This window comes from Lithobates pipiens, unplaced genomic scaffold (genome assembly GCF_037356315.1).
Source record: "Lithobates pipiens isolate NorthernLeopardFrog02 unplaced genomic scaffold, aLitPip1_a1.2 Scaffold_16, whole genome shotgun sequence".
Lineage (NCBI taxonomy): Eukaryota > Metazoa > Chordata > Amphibia > Anura > Ranidae > Lithobates > Lithobates pipiens.
Window position 1 is genome coordinate 460,810,801 of NW_027507748.1, and position 19,308 is coordinate 460,830,108.

Sequence of the window (19,308 nt, forward strand, 5' to 3'; positions counted from 1 at the left end):
TCCAGGAGTAGTGCTTTACGCTCAGCTTCCGATAGCATCAATCTTGAGGCCTTACGGACCTGAGCAATGGTAAACTGGTATCTGCCCCTGGCATATGCCTTAAACGCATCCCAGACCGAAGCCGGCGATGCAGAGTCAACATTATGTACCCAATAATCCGCCAGCTCCGGCAGCACCAGCGGGACCACCTGTTCATCCGTAATCCAGTACCGGGAAAGTCTCCAAAGCCCCATCCCCGCCACCGAGTCAGTCTGGAGAGTCAGCATCACCGGGGCATGATCTGAGATACCACGAGACAGTATGGAGACCTCGGAGACCCTCTGCAACAGAGGAGTGCTCGCATATATCAGGTCAATCCGGGACAGAGTGGCATGAGTAGCTGAATGACACGTAAATTGTTTGGCTACCGGGTGTGTCCACCTCCACAGATCATGTAGCCCGAATGTTGCAGCCCAACTGGCTAAACCCGGATCCGCCACCCGCCCTGTCGCAAGCCTGTCGACACTCGGATCTGGAGGCATGTTGAAGTCCCCAGCAAGAATGACATTAGTCACCGGGTAGCTGGCCACTACAGCAAGAATTTTCCTAAGCGTCGAGAGGCCTGCCAGCGGCGGGACATAAAGTCCCACCACCACCATTTCCACCCCATCACACATTGCATGCATAATAACATATTGCCCATCAGGATCTAGATGTAAATTAAGCAGTTGAAAGGGAAGCGCCTTATGTACCAAAACACTGACCCCCCTAGAATGAGAGGAGAAAGTGGAGTGGTAGTAAGAGCCCACCCAGGGCTTTTTAAGTGCTAGAATACGAGAACCCGTAAGGTGAGTCTCCTGCAAGATACAGATGTGCGGGAGGAACTTCTTCAGATAAGAAAAAACCAGGGAACGCTTAATTTTGGAGTTCAATCCCCGCACGTTCCAGGACACCAACCTTAGGGGAGCCATGATAGTGAGAGCAAAAATACAGCAGTCCGGATCCCATCACCCCCTCCCACCCTCCATAACCCATATTTTAAAAAAAGGAGCAGAACCCTAAACCCAGAACAGGAGATCTCCTGCACGTTACAATGTACTGAGAAAAGTGCATACAAACTACCCAAAACACGGGCCCAGATAACAAACCCAAAACAACCCACCCGACCCCCCGCCCCCCACCCCACGCTACCCCCCCAACTTGGGCACCTTTGTATCCCAAAAAAGTACATGTCTCTCAGACCCTTGGAAGCAGTGCCCCAAGAGGGCGCCTAGAAGGCACAGTAGAAGTCAACCATGATGATCCTGCCACCACATAGTCAGGCGGATAAAGAGTCTTGCAGTATCGATCTCCCTGCGGAAAGGGAGTCACCCGGACAGAGAGGTCCGGGGGCACAGTTCTTAAAATTGGTGGATCGTGGGGTAAATATAAACAGAACAGCAGCGCTGGGCATAACGGCTGGAATAATCCCACAAAAAATAGAACAGTACAAACCCCTCACTCCAGCACCGAGGATAGATGGTAGGCACATAACAGTCACAGTCAGCACTCCCAGTCCCACAGCCCCGCCAAGGAGGGATGGGGAAAGGGAAGGGGAGAAGAGGGGCCACGGATAGGAATAAGGGAACCCAGTGTCAGTAGCGAGACTACCCTCCGGTCAGATTAAAAAGCGCAGCATAAATCCAGTCAGCATCAACTGCAGGAGGGAGCCCGCAAAGAAAGTAAGAACCAGGTAAAAAAGGACGAGGGCAGCTTCACCTATTAACGTCGCGGCAGGGATTCCAGCCAGTTGGAGGCATCTTCGGGCGAGGTAAAGAATCTGGAGGTCTCCCCATCCTGGACTCGAAGGCGCGCCGGGAAGAGCATGCCATACTTCAGGCCCCTCTGCCGCAGGGCCATCTTCACATGATCAAACTGCTTCCGTTGTTTTTGTGTTTCCACCGAGAAATCCAGGAATAGCATGAGGCGAGTCCCCTCAAAGCGGAGTTCCTCCACATTCCTGCTCTCACGTAGCACCAGGTCTCGGTCTCTGTAATTGAGGAGACGCAGAATAAGTGTGCGAGGGGGGGCTCCAGGAGGCCCCCTAGCCGCCGGCATTCTGTGTGCTCTCTCAACCGCAAAAAACGGCGAGAAGGCCACCTGGGGGAAGAGCAGGCGAAACAGACGCTCCACATAGGCAGCAGGGTTAGAACCCTCAGATCCCTCTGGTAGGCCAATGATCCGGAGATTGTTCCTCCGATTGCGGTTCTCGGCGTCCTCTGCGCGATACTCCAGCGCCCACACCTTAGTAGTGAGAGCATGAAGGGAGGCAGTGTGTTCAGCCAGAGTGTCCTCTGCAGTCCCCACGCGGTTCTCAACTTCCGACAGCCTGGATCTAAATTTATCCATGTCCTTCCTGATCAGTCCCATCTCGAGCTGAACGGTATCAATCTTTGCCGTCAGCGTGGTTTGGCACATACCGATGGCCTGCATCAGGGCAGAGAAGTTGTCCTGGTCCTGGAGTGCTGGGTCAGCAGGGTCCGTGTCAGCGGCCTGCGACGCCATAACTGAGAGCGTGCAAGGCTGAGGTCCCCCACCGCGAGGCAGGGAACGCGGTGTGGCAGCTTTCAATGGAGTCCCGGATTTCTTCTTGCTGGGCATACCACACCAGGAAGTCAGTAGCCGGGTTCCAGGGACCTCAAGGTCGGCTATATCCGCAGGGAAACAGGATAGTTAGCAGTGCAGGTCACGGAGCTCCCGGACTATGCCTCCACTCCGGTCGCCATCTTGGACACGCCCCCCATAGACACATTCCTAAACCTTGTGGACAGCCTTCCCAGAAGAGTTGAGGCTGTTATAGCTGCAAAGGGTGGGCCAACACAACATTGAACCCTACAGACTGAGACTACAATGCCATTAACGTTCATGTGCGTGTAAAGACAGGTGTCCCAATACTTTTGGTAGTATAGTGTTATGTAGATTTGTTTTTTTGACTGGTCATCATCATGTAATCTTGTTTTTTAAACTTCGATACCATTTCTGTCCCCTGATGAAGATTTGTGAGAAACTAATTGTAACACATTGGGGCTTCTCTGGCAGGTTATACTGTTTGAAAAAATTCAATTGAAATATACAGTTATATGAAAAATTATTTGCCCCCTTTCTGATTTAATTTTTTTATTGTTTTGCATATTTGCCACACTTAAATGACTCAGATCATCAAACAAATGTTATTATTACACAAAGATAACCCGACTAAATATAAAATGCAGTTTTTAAATGATGTTTTCATATATTAAGACAAAAAACTGTCCAAACCTGCCTGGCTTTATGTGAAAAAGTAATTGCCCCCTAAACCTAATAACTGCTTGTGTCACCCTTAGTGCCAGTAGTGTATCTAGGCTTTGTGCTGCCCTGGGCCTGACTAAACTCGTGTACTCCCTAATTTAAATATGACCCACACCTTCCTGTCAAGGCCACACCCCTTGCTATTTAAGACCTTCCCTGACATTTTTTAGTGGGGACACTAGTTCTGAAGGCATGGGGGGGGGGGGGGGGTGGATTCCCTTAATTTGCATAGATTTCCTCTAACTTCCTGTTTGGCTATGGGGCAGGAAGTGAAGTGGAATCTCTGCAATGGGACAGGGATGGTAAAAAATAAACTGACAGGAGCTATAACCCCAACTTACTCTATCTAAGATGAAAAAAACAAAGTGTTGCCTATAGTTCTACTTTAAGTTGAATTTCTGATAATTTTATGGTGAGACCTAAGAAGGTATAACCATGGTGCAGCAGAAAACAGCACAGTCAGGAAGGTTTGTGGTCCAAGATGACAGGACAGTCAAAATTAGAAGCGGCGCCTCCCCCCCCCCACAGTTTTGGGGTGCCGGCTGCCCGCATACCGGAAGCAGTGGGGGCCACTTTATGGGGGCGCTACACTAATTTGCCTCTCAGCCCAGTCCGCCCCATAAGACTGGCGCTACAATTAACAGTGTAGCGCAAGCCGACGGGGACTCTTTCCATGCTGTCCCCCTACAAAGTGCTGCCCTAGGCCTCGGCCTTGTCGGCCTAGGCCAGGATACAGAGTTGCTTAGCTCAACAACTACAATCAAGCGTTTGTGATAACTGTCAATGAGTCTTTCACATTGCTGTGGTGCAGTTTTGGCCCACTCTTCTTTGCAGAATTGTTTTAATTCAGCTACATTGGAGGATTTTCCCAGCATGAATGGCCTGTGTAAGGTCATGATACAGCATCTCAATTGTATTTAAGTCTGGGCTTTGACTAGGCCACTCCAAAATCAAAGTTTTGCTTTGTTTGAACCATTTGGAGGTGAACTTTCTGTTGTGTTTCGGATCATTGTCCCGCTGCATAACCCAAGCGCACTTGAGCTTGAGGTCTCAAACTGATGGCTGGACATTGTCCTTGAGGATTTTCTGGTAGAGCTCAGAATTCATGGTTCCATCAATTATGGTAAGTTGTCCAGGCCCTGAAGCTGCAAAGCAGCCCCAGACCATCACGCTACCACCACCATGTCTGACTGTTGGTATGATGTTCTTGTTATGAAAATCTGTATTTGTTTTATGCTAGAAGTAACAGGACAAACACCTTCCAAAAAATTACATTTTTATCTCATCAGTCCACAGAACATTTGGTTAAAAGTCTTGGGGATAATGAAGATGTTTTTTGGTAAATGTGAGATGAGCCTTTGTGTTCTTTTTGGTCAGCAGTAGCTTTGGCCTTGGAACTCTCCCATGGATGCCATTTTTGCCCAGACTCTTTCTTGTTGTTGAATCACGAACACTGATCTTACCTGAGGCAAGTGAGGCCTGCAGTTCTTTAGATGTTGTTCTGGGTTCTTTTTATGACCTCTGATGACACCCAGATCTATCTCTCCACTCCTCAACTCCTCAAAAAAAAGCTTTGAGTCTGGTGCCCTGCATGCATTCCCACATGCAAACTAGGGGGGCGGTGCCCCTAATGGTCTGGCCTCTCCGGCCTATGGGTACTGTAAATATCTCCTAAACATGCACTATTTAGGAGATATTTACTGTACATGCAGCTGATGACATCACTGGGACATGTGCTCTAAAGGAACAGCCACTTAACACTTTTCCATCAGTACACTGCGGGACCAACTTTACCATAGCCTTTACCAGCCGTTTATCAGCACGGAGACAACACCCTTTTCCGCAGTGCAACCATTCCCGTATTCTAGCCTACCCTTCCGCTGGGATACACCAAAAAGTAGGCACATACCACCTATGAGCCCCCCCACCATTCCATCACATCAGTTTTCTTGCCACCATCAAAGACGAAAGACCCCGCTGCTATCACTGCTATGACGACCCGATCTCCCGAAACCTGAAAAGAGAAGAACACAACACAGCACAGAAAACAACACCAAACCCTTAATAATGGGAGGGTGGGTGGAAACGTTCCTATCTCCCCATGTTCTCTTCCTCTCTGCTTCCCATCTGAAGCCCCACCTCCTTTTTTATACCACTCCTCCCACAGTCCAAAAACCGCCCCTGCCTGTCTCTCCTCCTTCTCCTTCTTCTCTAACCTTAACCCCTTCCCACTCACTGTCCCCATTTGTCATGCCCGGCCCTTCATTAGTCCCTGCTCTCCTTATTCCGGGCCTCTGTTGACTAAATGTATTCCAGATATCCTTCCTTCCAACCTTTTAACAACCTCCCCCTTCTCCTACTACCTTTTTTCCTTATTTTACCATTATAATAACCTTTACATTAAATAAAATAGGCGACACAGGAGTTTGGAGTGTAACTGGCCATAGCAGCCTTTTATTAACCAATATCTTAAAACCAATATAAAATGAACCTCATTAACATATGTACAGTCTTTTTCCCCAACAGTATTTTCTCCCAGTCTATTGGTCTTTGACGGCACCCAAATTTCATTCCATTCCATCACATCAGTTTTCTTGCCACCATCAAAGACCAAAGACCCCGCCACAGCCCGCAAAGGATGACCCCCTTAGCCTTTAGGGCCCCGCCACACCCGCAGGGCCCTTTGAATCCCATCCTGAAAGCCCAATGCCCATAAGTCAATCCCCACTGCCGAAAGGTGCACCCCACCCCCCCTCAGGTACATTCCCACATCCTTCTCAAACTCCATGTGTCAAATCACCAATCCTTCGTTGCACTTAAAAAATCTCCCCACCACTTTGTTAACTTTAATCCGCACTTTATTGATCCGGAAAACCGAACGTGCCATCCGCCAAGAAGTCCGAGCAACTATGTCAGACCACACCAGTAGTATTCCCAGAAAAATTCTCTGTAGAAGAAAAAAAAATCGCCCTTCACGTCCGCAATGAGATCCCTAGTAGAACTAGCCCCCAAATCATTCCCTCCCACGTGAATGACCAACACGTCCGGTGGCCGATCCAGGCTGGCGTAACGCTGGGCTTCCGGCACCACCCTACTCCAACCCATCCCTGGAATGCCCAACCATCTGATGCACGCCCCTCTCCAGGAAATCCCCAACTGCCTACAGTCTGGCCTGACATCTGCTCTCCTGGCTCCCAAAAAGATATACGAATGCCCGAGAATCCAGACGAGGCGTATGTGACCTCCATCTGTAATGACATAACAAAACACCAGTAAAATATAATCCCCTTGTCCATCCAACTCCCCAGACCCACCGATCCCCTGGCCCTGTGACCCCATTCAACACCCGAAGCAAAATCCCAACTAAACTGTCACGTTATTATCTTTTTAAATTTTTTTTATTATTATCATACAGCAAGTGAGGTCGCACATATGACTTAAATCTCCACGACTCCCATCTCCCAATCCTCTTCACAGCTGCCTCATCCAGCCCACACCTGGCGGTCTCAGTAGCCACCCCGATGCGGAAGGAGTGGGAGGCAAACTGTGAACTCTGCAATCCCGCAGCCTTGAGGCATTTTCGAAAAACGGCTACAAACTGCAATCTTGATAAAAAAGACCCATCCTGATGTACCAACCAAGGCCCCACACCCCCTGGGCATACCCCATTAAACTCACATACCACCCTTACTGGACAAACTTGTGACCTCGGGAACATAAACAGCTGTACATCCACCCCTTTTCCCTTTTGGTCAGTCTTGGACCTCCACAGCCTAAGCACAAGCCTGTCCTCCCTCACGGACACATCCTTAATCAACAGACCTCCGGCTACCCGTTTTGCCAGACTGACCAGTTCGCCCACTCGAAATGCCCTGAAAAACACAATTGAAAAAGCCGCCCTAAACAACAACACCTCATAAGCTGAAACGCACACCTCGCCCAACTTATTGCAAATCCGATTCAGGCCCGAAAAGGACACCGGGCGCCGTGTATCCTGCTGACGGTAGCATTTCCTGTACCCTTTCACTGCCTGACACACCCAGAAATCCCAGAACGCCAAGGCCGTCAGCTTCCTTTCGATAGCGGAAATCGACCCCTTCCTCTCCATCTGTCTGGTGACAAAATACAGCACCAACAAACCCCACTCAAACCCCCCCCAGCTCGGCGCGCGCCAGCCGTGTAAAAACCAGCCATTCCCTCCAAACCTTAGTACAGGGATATGCAATTAGTGGACCTCCAGCTGTTGCAGAACTACAATTCCCATGAGGCATAGCAAGACTCTGACAGCCACAAGCATGACACCCAGAGGTAGAGGCATGATGGGACTTGTAGTTTTGCAACAGCTGGAGGTCTGCTAATCACATATCCCTGCCTTAGTATATGCTGCCCACATGGGTCTGCTCACCGACCTCCTGATCCATCCTGCGGCGACTCCAAAGCAATCTCCCAAAGCCATCCTGGGAAAGGTGTCCCTTCCATCTCTGCTGCCGGTGCCAACTCCCTGAACCTCTGCCACTGAAACCGAGACAAGGAGTCAGCTTGAACCACCCCTATGTTGTCACAATTCAATCTGATCTTCAAATTCTGACAAGCGGTTCCCCATATTTCCATAGCCACCACAACTGGAAATAATTCCAGGTGTACCAGATTCCTCGTGAAGCCTGCGCCTACCCAGGATTCCGGCCATGCTTCCGCACTCCATTGTCCTTGGAAAAACGTCCCAAACCCTGTCGACCCCGCTGCGTCAGTGAATAACTCCAAGTCGCAATTACTCACCGGCCCAGCCATCCACACCGATCGTCTGTTGTACGTCTCCAGGAATGTAGACCACACTCTTAAGTGCTCCTTCAACTCCCTGGTAAGCCGGATAAAATGGGTCGGAACCTGCACTCCTGCTGTAGCTGCTGACAGCCGCGGCAAACAATTCTGCCCATTGGGATAATGCGACACGCAAAGTTCAACTTACCCAAGACCGACTGTAACTTACTAAGTTGAACCTTCCGCAGCCCCGGCAATTCCCTAATGTCCAATTTCAGCCCGTCGACCTTGTCCCTCGGCAACCTGCACTCCATTGCAATGGTATCAATCTCAAAACTAAGCTCCGTCGTCAGGCCCTCCGTCTTCTCCACCACCAGTGGGACCCAAAACCTATCCGCAACGTGCTGCAACATGGCCAACAGGTGCACACACGTTAGTGGAAGGGGGGCCCACCACCAGGAAGTCGTCCAGATAGTGAATTACCGAATCCAAACCCGACACATCCCGCACCACCCATTCCACGAATTAAATAAACAGCTCAAACAGGGCACATGAAATAGAACAGCCCATGGGCAAACATTGATCAACATAAAATTGCTCCTGCCAGTAACAACCCAAGTGGTGGAAACTCTCCGGGTGCACCGGCAACAGCCAAAACGCAGACTCAATGTCAGACTATGCCATGAGTGCCCCATGTCCGTACCGCCTAAACCACCCGACCGCTGCATCAAATGAAGTATAGGAAACCGAGCAAGCCTCAGGGTCTATGGCATCATTCACTGAACCACCCTTCGGAAACGAAAGGTGATGTATCAGCCTAAACTTGTTCGGTTCCTTCTTGGGGACAACCCCCAAAGGGGACACCACCAACGCCCGCCCATGCGCCCCAAAGCTACCTCCTTGGCCAACTTCTCTGAAACCACCCCCGAGTTCTGTAGTGCCAACTTCAAATTCCGTTCCATCAGGGAGATCACCGTCAAGGAGTATGGAATCCGAAAATCCACTGAAAATCCCTCTCCCAAGATCTGGGCTGCCTCCCTGTCTGGATATCTATTTAGGAAAGGGCGCATCCTTACCTCCATCACTGGCGTAGTCCCTTTTTGGAGCAGCCTCTCCGGCACGCTTCGCCTTCTTGAAGCACCGGGACAGGGGATGATTCCCTCCACAGCCTGAACATTCATGTTTAAAGTGGCATGCCCCTCCGAACTTGCAGGACCCTTCATTGAACTGCCAACACACCCCCCATTTTTTTCCGACCGAGAGCCCAGAGGAGGGTGTGCCCCCGGCCCCACTTTTGAAAAAAATGTATTCAGGGCCCTGGCAGACGACATCAACCGCATCCACAGACTGATGTCTTTGTGATCTCACCTGAGAGCCGGCCTCACCGCCCTGCGCTGCCTAAACTGCTCATCGTAGCTCAGCCACGCGGTCCCACCGTACACTCGATGCACCTCTCCGATCGCATCCATGTAACAAAACAAGGCGGAACAATGTTCCGGAGTTTTTTTTCCCAATCACGCTGGCCATGATTGCAAATGCCTGCAACCAGTTAGAGAACGTCTGCGGTATCAGCCGATACCTCCTCTTCTCGTCCTCCTTCTTGGAATCATCCGGCTTGACCCTGTTCAGGTTGAACTTTTCCAGTGGGAGCAAGGAAAAATTTCCACGTACTCACCTTTCCCAATCTTGACCCTAACCTCCTGCTTCAGATATGCTCCCAACGATCCCTAGAAGCAGACATATACCTCACATCTCGCCGTGTCCGCCAATCTGACCACATCTGCCCTGGCCATAATCACCAGTTCCACCACCTTCTCAGCCCCAGCCGGTTTTTCCAGCACATCCCCTGCCGTTGCCGCCCAGGGTTCCACCGTCTTCCCGGGTTGCGCAGCAATGCCCTCCTTGCCGAACTGTCCCTCAACCCATGGAGCCGCCTGCGGGGGTCTCTCCTGTGCGTCCGAAAATCGTTTTACTAAGTCCTGTAACCTCCCCAACAGCTCCTGTAAGGGTTCCTGAGTGCCAGGGCTGCGGGTTCACCGCCCGTTCCCTGCGGGTCTGTTGCCTCCCCACCCTGTCCGGCACCACCTGTGACGGCCCATGCAGGTCAGTGGCCCCCTCAACCGTGTCCGCCACCCCCCGTGCCCCAGAGTTACCCCTATTCCCACCATCCAACAAGCTATGTAGAGCAGAGTGTAATTCAGCAGAAGAAAAATCAAGGATCTTACCTGGCTGCCTGGGCATGGTCCCCTCAGCCGTTGCACTGGTCTCTCCCACTGTCACGAGTGCCCGCTGGTCCTCCTCCTTCGAACCCCTCACCTCTCAATCCGACAGCACTTCTGCGGCAGACCGCATAGGCGTGACCAGCCTGCTGGGTGATCGAGTCTGGGTGGGCGCGTTCCAACCTCCGAGCTGCTCCCCGCCCCCGCTGACCCCTCGCCTCATTCGTGGTAATCACGGCTACCTGTGCCTGCAGCCACTCGGGTCCCCGTATGGCCGCCGCCGTCCGCAACCTCGCTAGTAAGAGATCAATGCCCGCCATAGAATTCCGCTCAAAATGCCGCCGGATGCTGCAGAAAAACTTTCCAAACTTTCCTATCTCCCCACGTTCTCTTCCTCCCTGCTTCCCGTCCGAAGCCCGCCTCCCTTTTTTTATACCGCTCTTCCCACAGTCCAAAAACCGCCCCTGCCTGTCTCTCCTCCTTCTCCTTCTTATCTAACCTTAACCCCTTCCTACTCACTGTCCCCATTTGTCATGCTCAGCCCTCCATTAGTCCCTGCTCTCCTTATTCCGGGCCTCTCTATACCTGCAATAAAAAAATAATTAATGGGAACATGGAAAACATAGAAGAGAAAAAGAGAGAGAGGGAGAATTTTTTTTTGTTTTTGTTTTTTGTTGGGGGGGGGGGGGGGTTTGAATGGATGTCGCTCTTTTGGTTCAGTCCAGGGATGCAGATGATCAGGGTAGCTGTAGATCTTGCTGTCCAATCTGCACCTGCAATGAAATCGATACGTTAATATTGTCTGAACAGGTAATGCAGAAAACATATGATATGACACTTTTTCTAAGCATAGGTTTACTCATAATTTTTCAGTTTTGGTGGCAATCCTGGGACAATAGTCCTCAGCAGCACAGAGTGTCCAACAGTTATGTTCTTTATAATATAAAATACATTCTGCTTTCTATAATTGCTCCTCTGTAATTGGTGTCATAGGTGTGCAGACCAGGGAACTCCATTGCAGAGGTCCCCCTCACACCCGTAGATATATGGCCATGAAGATCAGCAGAGAGTGGAAGCATCGAGATACACTTCTGTGTTTTGTTTTCACAATTGTTTGTGACTTGTGGGTCTGTTCACACCGTGTTTATTCCAGTAACATTAGTGCCATGCATGTTAAGTGTGCTGATGCCATTCATTCTTTCTGAATGGCACCCCAACACAACTTCTGATGGAGGTGTATTGTAGCACATCAACACACTGACATACATTGTGGTGTTTTGTGAATAATGGTGCATGCATGGACCATTTTTTGGCAGCACACCACACACTATCATGTTGTGCTTTTGGCACATTACTGTGCTGTCCCGTATTGTGCTACTACACACGTTCATATGAAGGTGCATTAATCCCTAACAGGGAGATCTTTGTACCTAAGCAGTATATAGACTGTGATGACATGGGTGTCTTATATTGAATGTCATGGACCTGTGGAGCATTTTACGTTGGCTAAACTATTAGACATTTCGGGCAAAGGATTGGAGATTGTGTATACTTTGCCAGTAATAGGAAAATGCCTATCAATGGGCACATTGGCACACAATGCAAATTTGACACATCACATATGAGATTTGTAGCTTTGGAGCCGGTCTTCTAATGCCGCGTACACACGGGCGGACTGTATGGCGTACTTAGTCCGTCGAAACACATTTCAGTGGACAGTCCGCTCGTGTGTGGGCTTCAGCGGACTTTTTCAGCGTGCAGTCTGGCGTACTAAGTATTTCGGATTTTTCGAAATTCTGTCCGTCGTACTTTGGTTTCAGCGGACAATCCTCTCATCAGTAGGCTAGTTCGACGGACTAAGAATGGCGCATGCCCAGAAAGGATTTACACGGCGGAAGGGTGCTTTGCTGTGTATTGGACTTCCTATTTCTAGTCCCGTCGTATGTGCTGTACACGTCATCGCGCAAGCTTTCGACGGACTGTTTGGGTATCCGTGTGTGGTCAAGTCCGTTCAGTCGAAAGTATGACGGACTGTCCGTCGGATTGTATGACGGACTAAGTACGCCATACAGTCCGCTCGTGTGTACGCGGCATAAGACCCTTGTGGTGATGATTTTGATAAGGTAGAGCTTCAGAGAGAAACAAAACAGATTCAAAGATTTGAGGGCACCAATCCCCCAGGTCTAAACAAGACTTTAAGCTATGAACCGTTTTTATCATTCTAACAATTTTAATTCCTATATGATTTAGAAAAATGGGGACAACACCAGTACAGCTGCACTATTTCATTTTGCAAATTATTTGATTGTTTATTATTTGGTTGTCTTTTGTATCAAACTAGTATACCTTGTAAAGATCATGTGCATTTCGTCCTATTGTTATCCATCAGCTGCTTGCTATGTTGGTGGGGAAGGAAGGGGCACTCTGCCTTTGTTCTATATGGGTCTCCTATTTTGTACTATAGAGCGGGCATGTGGAGATTCTGGGTGAGGGTTAAAGTGGTAGTATACTCAGTCTTTTGACTTATACCTACAGGAAAGCCTACCAGGATTACCTGTAGGTACAGTGAATATCTCCTAAACTTGCATTGGGTAGGAGATATTCACACTGCCTGCAGGCGGTGATGTCACCAGAGCATGTGTTATGAAAGTCTGGCATAACACACCAAGGGCTCCTGCGTGCATGCCCGGGAGTGGCGTCATTGTGGTTGTGGGCCACTCATGTAGCCCGGAGGCCGCAATCCCAGAAGGAAGACCAGGGGAAGATGGAACCCCTGTCAGCTGGAGGGCTTCATTTTAAGGTAAGTCTTGCATAATGTACTAGTATACAATGCCTCCCTGATGGTATGGGCATGATGGATAAGTATTTGCCTGTATTTCTCACCATTGAGGACACCATTGATCCTTACCAAATCTCCAACTCCATTTGCAGAAATGCAGCCCCAAACTTCTAAGGAACCTCATTGGTCCAAAGCACCTTCTACCATTTATCCACCTCAGTTCCTATGTTTTCATGCTTGGTTGAGTTGCTTAGCCTTATTTACACAACCTATGCCTAAAATCATGGGAACTGAGGAGCAGAAAAATGGGAGCAGGTGCTCTGGACTCATAAGTCAAAATGTGACATATTTGGCTGTAGCAGGAGGCAGTTTGCCCACGAAGGGCTGGAGAGCAGTACAATAAGGAGTGTCTGCAGGGAAGAGGGAAGTGGAGGATCCTTGCAGGTTTGGGGCTGCATTTCTGCAAATGGAGTTGGAGATTTGGTCAGGATCAGTGGCGTCCTCATTGCAGAGAAATACAGACAGATACTTATTCATCATGCCATACCATCAGGGAGGCATGTGATTGGCCCCAAATGTATTCTGAAGCAGGATAACCACTCCAAACATATTGCCAAAGTCATTAAGAACTATCTTCAGTGTAAATAAGAACAAGGCGTCCTGGAAGTGATGTTTTGGCCCCCACAGAGCCCTGATCTCAACATCATGGAGTCTGTCTGGGATTACATGAAGAGACAGAAGGATTTGAGGCAGACTTTATCCGCAGAAGATCTGTGGTTAGTTCTCCAAGATATTCGGAACAACCTAACTGCCGAGGTCCTTCAAAAACTTTGTGTAAGTGTACCTAGAAGAATTGATGATGTTTTGAAATCAAAGGGTGGTCACACCAAATATCGAATTGATTTGGATTTCTATTTTATTCATTTACTTTCTATTTTGTTAATTTAACCATTATGCATACAAATACATTATTCAATGGAACTATGACAACTTCTGAAAAGTGAAATGACATTCTGAAGAGTGAGCTCAATATTGAAAAGAAGAACTAGTAGCCCTCCGAATGGTGAATCTTACACTCAGTGACAACTATACATATAATATCAGTATTCAATAACACAAAAGTAAAGTAAATGCCCTCTGAAGGGTGAGTTTAAAACTGCATATGTGGGATATCTTGATAATTCCACTCTCAGCGTGGATCCTCCACACACAGAACTCTCTGAGGCTTCCCAGAGCATATCCCACCTCCACAGTCACTGACAGCTTTTGTGTCAAGGAAGATGCTCCTCAGCACCGGGGTACATGGGGGGGATCTCGGGGGACACAAAAGCTGTCAGTGACTTCCCATGTGGAGGTGGGATATGCTCTGGGAAGCCTCAGAAAGTTCTGTGTGTGTGGAGAAGGCACGCTGAGAGTGGAATTATCAAGATATCCCACGTATGCAGTTTTAAACTCACCCTTCAGAGGACTTTTGCTTTGCATGGTGTTCACTTTTCAGAGGAACTTTTGTGTTATTGAATACTGAATCTTATATTTATAGTGGTCACTGAGCTGGCTCTTCAGAGAGTTGGATTCACCCTTCAGAGGGATATTAGTTATTTCTTCACTATTGAGCTCGCTTTTCAGAGTGTTCTTTCACCTATGAGAGGTTTTATGTTTTTCATATTTCCATTGAATATTGTATTTGTATTCACAATGCTGTAATGGTAAATGGTTGTGCAGAGGAGCCCCCCATTCTGGAGACCCTTTCTATTCTTCTTTTCTTACCCATGTAATTGTTCTGTGTCTGAACCTTAAATCTTCTATAATGGGGTGACTCTCCATGATGCACATTAATGAAATGTCATATTTTCAGGGGCAGTAGAGTGGAGAACAATCTAACTCTACAATGGTAGTTGGATGGTTTTGATATCAGCGGCTGTGTATCTTTAACATATAAAAGTCCTTTACAAATGGAACTTTGCTTATAATGTCTTTGTGTATGAAATGCCTAAATCATTTCATCTCATTATTTGAATGCGTTCTGGAATATTATGGTGGGCACGATCATTTCTGCCCATCAGTTAAGCTGGCCACACATGGATAGGAATTCAGCTGATTCACCAGGGACCAGCCAAGATTGGATCCATGCATGGGCACGCTGATTGCACCCAAGTTAATCCATCGATCCAACTGGGTACAACCAGCCTGTCAGATTTTTGACATTTAATTACTGCCAGCAGGTAGAGCCACTAGCAGTAATCATTGTGTTCTGCCCATCGGGAAGGCGCACCCCGCAGGAAAAACACAATAACCGGCGGGAGGCATTCCCCCAACACTGACTGTGTTAATGGGGGAAACAAGCAATTTTCTTTTTTCCAGTCTTAGGTGGAAGGAAAGAAAATCAAGTAATCTATAGGCTGCTGAAGGCAGGGAATACATTAACCATTTTTTTCCCTTCAACCACGGGCTGATAAAAGAAAATTATTATTTCCAGCAAATCAAACCAGGTCATAGTCTATGGGGTTTATATATTAAAGGCAGATAGGCTGTGCACTCTGCAAGTGCAGTTGCTTCAGAGCTTAGTAAATGAGCAGAAGCTCTGATCATGTGCAAGCAAAAATGCAGTTTTTTTTTCCTTGCATGTGATTGGGTATTCATTGCAAAGTAAAGCTTTACCTTATTTACTAAGCGCTGGAGCAACTGCCTATTTGCCTTTAGTAAATCAACCCCTATGTGTCTGCCCTGAATAGCAAAAGGTGGCTTGGTTAAGCTTTTGCCCATCTGATGGACTTCACTATGGAAGTATCTTTTCTTTAATATTTTGGAGTCACTCATTGGCATGTGTTGTCCATTGATGGCTGTTCTCTTGGATTATCAGCTGTTCATACTAGATTTTTATAACATTATAATTTATGGTCCTGCATATCTGGTAAGAGTCGTATTTAAGAGGGTGTTGCTGGTGACGGATCCCTTTACCAGTTTACATTGCATAGTGCACTTTCTGGATGGATTGATCTATTTCATCTATGGACTATTCACTGTCTATGGACTTTCTAATTTTGTCTTGCTGATGAATGCTGGTTATCAGTTGTATACATACAAAGTATTTGTACATTTGCACGCTTGCACTTTATTATTTGATTTGATGTCATTAGTTTCTTAACAATGTATAGGATATTCTGCAAGGAGGCACTTTATTTACACATTTATATTCTATATAGTTTTTTTGCATGATCACATTTATTTTTTTATATACTGAAAGAAAATTGCTCAAATTTCCTATTTATACATTTAGTGTTGATGGGGGAATAACTCCTGTGGAGCTATTATATTCTGACAGCGAGAGGTTTTCTGGCCATCAGAATACAATGATCACTGCTGCTATAGCTTACGGCGGTGATCGCATGACAAAAAATCTGACAGGCTAGTTGTACTGAAGGGGATGGATGGATCAACCTCAGTACAACCAGCCTGCCCAAACATGGATAATAATATGGCCAGTTCCTGCTAAACCAGCTGAATTTCCTTATGGCCAGATTAAACTGTGTACTCAGTGGAAAAACAAGAAATGGTCAGACAGCACACATGTTGTTTGTTTGAAAATGTATTGAAATAGAAAATGAAGACTTACTGATCCATCTGTAGGTGCTGGACCACATGGTGACTCCTCTCAGAGTTGGTCAAGCATACAAAGTTGAATATTTCGCACCCCTCCGACAAGGGTGATATGATAATGAGACTGTTGGAAAAATAAATGACATTTAATAAAGGGTTTCCTAAAGAAAAATACAGATCCAAAACATTGAGGAATGTTCTACTTACCCATTGAGTCAGAGGGACACAAGCCCGGCACTTGGGGCACTGGGGCCAACGCTCTTCGTTCAAATGCAGGGGGAATGAAAGCGGTGGGAGCAGGAGAGCCGGAAAGTTCAATCTCCCTCTTCCAGATCCTCCAAACAGATGGTGCAGATGTCAGGACGTGCCGGAGAACGGCTTCCATCCCTTTGTCTGGCCACAGGGATCTGACGTCTCCTGGATCTCGCTGGCAGCAGGTCCGGTGCACGACCCACCAGAGAGAATCAAGACCTGGTTCTCGAGGCAATTGGACCTGCAATAACAACTGGACCTACAATAACAAATATACATTCAGATAAATACATTCATTTCAATGCAATCCATATTTGCATAGTTACATTGGCTCAGCTTATTTCAGTGATCCTCTCTATCTTCCAGATCCTATGCTGAGGGGCTGCCCTGCTGCATAGTAACCACACCACTGCCCCCCATACACAACTGCCCCATACATCATTGTACCCCCCCAACATTACTGCCCCCCATGCATCATTGTACCCCCAGACATTACTACACCACTCACCCCATACATTAACATGCCCCTATACCCATACATCATTGAACCCCCTAACATTACTCCCCCTCCCCCATACATTACTACCCCCCCACCTTACCTCACACAGAAGGGTTGTAGGGTCAGGCTGGGCTCTGGGAGGATGAATGGGGGAAGTTCTCTCCTCTCTGAAAGCTAGGGGGAGGAGCAAGCACCTAATGTCTTTGGTTTTTAGGATACCAGTGGTCCTAGCAACCAGTGACAGCTGGGGGAGGAGTCTCAGAACACTGCCCTATATAGATATGAAGATATGGAGAGATCATAGGGAAATAGTCAGCAATTTATTCAGGTTTATTACATGTAGCAGCGTTACCCAACCGGGCGTCCCATACCTTGCCATACTTGGCTGGACCGCCTCTGTGAACATAGATTTCTTTTTTTGTATGGAAGAACCTGGTTAACCGCCACTATCCATTCTCAAAGTGATGGTGATGTAATCTGAAGCCATTTTCTCGCTATAAGCAGTCTAGCTGTAAATAATGATTCTTGGAGAAATATTTTATGAAATTTATCAGAGTCGGGGTCTGGAAATATTCCCAGTAGACACTGCTTGGGGCATAGTGTTAGAGGTGAGCCCATTTCGTCATGGATGAATTTTACAATGTGTGTCCAGTAGTCCTGTATCACTGGGCAGGACCAGAGGATGTGAAAAAACTTACTATTAGGAGTACTGCAACTGGGACAAAGTGGGTTATGACTAGGCTTGTACTTGGCCAGACGGATCAGGGTTATGTATGATCTATGTAGCATGTAAAGGTGTGTGACGCGGTCTGACAACTTAGTGGAAACTTTCTTACGTGAGTCCAAAGCGTCCTCCCATTCATCATCCTCCAGCTCCCCCACGTCTCCCGACCACCTAGTTTTTAGCTTATATGCAGTTGTCACCGCTGAAGGGCGGAGAAGAGAACTATAAAACGTTGAGATCAGCTTGCGAGACTCCTGTCCCTTCATGATGTCGACAATGTCCAAATGGTTTGTATTAGGGGGAGCAGTAGGAAATTGTGCCTGGAGAGCATGGCGGAGCTGGAGGTAATGGAAAAACATGGAGTTGGGAATAGAGAAGTCATCCTTAAACTGCTGGAATGATTTAAGAACTGCACTGTTGTATGTGTCTGATAAGTATCTCACCCCGTATCTTAACCATATGGTATGATCGGGTACAGTCCAGAGTTCATGCAGGCCGGGGTTGTTCCAAAGAAGTGTGTGAAAGTGCATGGGAGGTAATTTCAATCTACGTTTCACTATTTCCCATATCCTACAGTGGTGGTATAATATTTCCTGTTGACCCCCAAGCATAGCGGCACTATTGGAGTCCCAAAAATTAATTTGGAAGGGGTGGGAAAGCCGGGGGGGGGCGCTAGGGGAGCATATCAGTGTTAGGTAGCGAGTTTTGTCATATTTATCTAGATAGAAGAAATGGGAGAGCTGTGCCACCTGATAGTATAGGTTAAGATCTGGGAAAGCTGCGCCCCCCAGCTCAGTGGGGTTCTTCAGGGCTTGCCATGACAATTTATGCCGGGTGGTTCCCCAAACGAAGGAATTGAGGAGGGCTTCAATGAATTTAAAGAGTCTGAGGGGTAGATAAACCGGGGAGTTCCATAAAACTTACAAAAACCTAGGCAGGACAACCATTTTAACCAGGTTTATCTGGCCCATCATTCCAAGGGGTAATTTGGCCCATGTCTGGATGTTGGCCTTCAGAGCCGTTATCAGGGGTTCTATATTAAGTTTGACAAAGTCTTCTGAAAATCTAGTGAGTGAATGAGTGACTTGTATAGCGCTACCTATGTGAACTGTATCGCCTCAGGGCGCTTTCTTGCCACCAGAGTCCATCTGCGGCTTTTTTGCGTGGTCCTTTA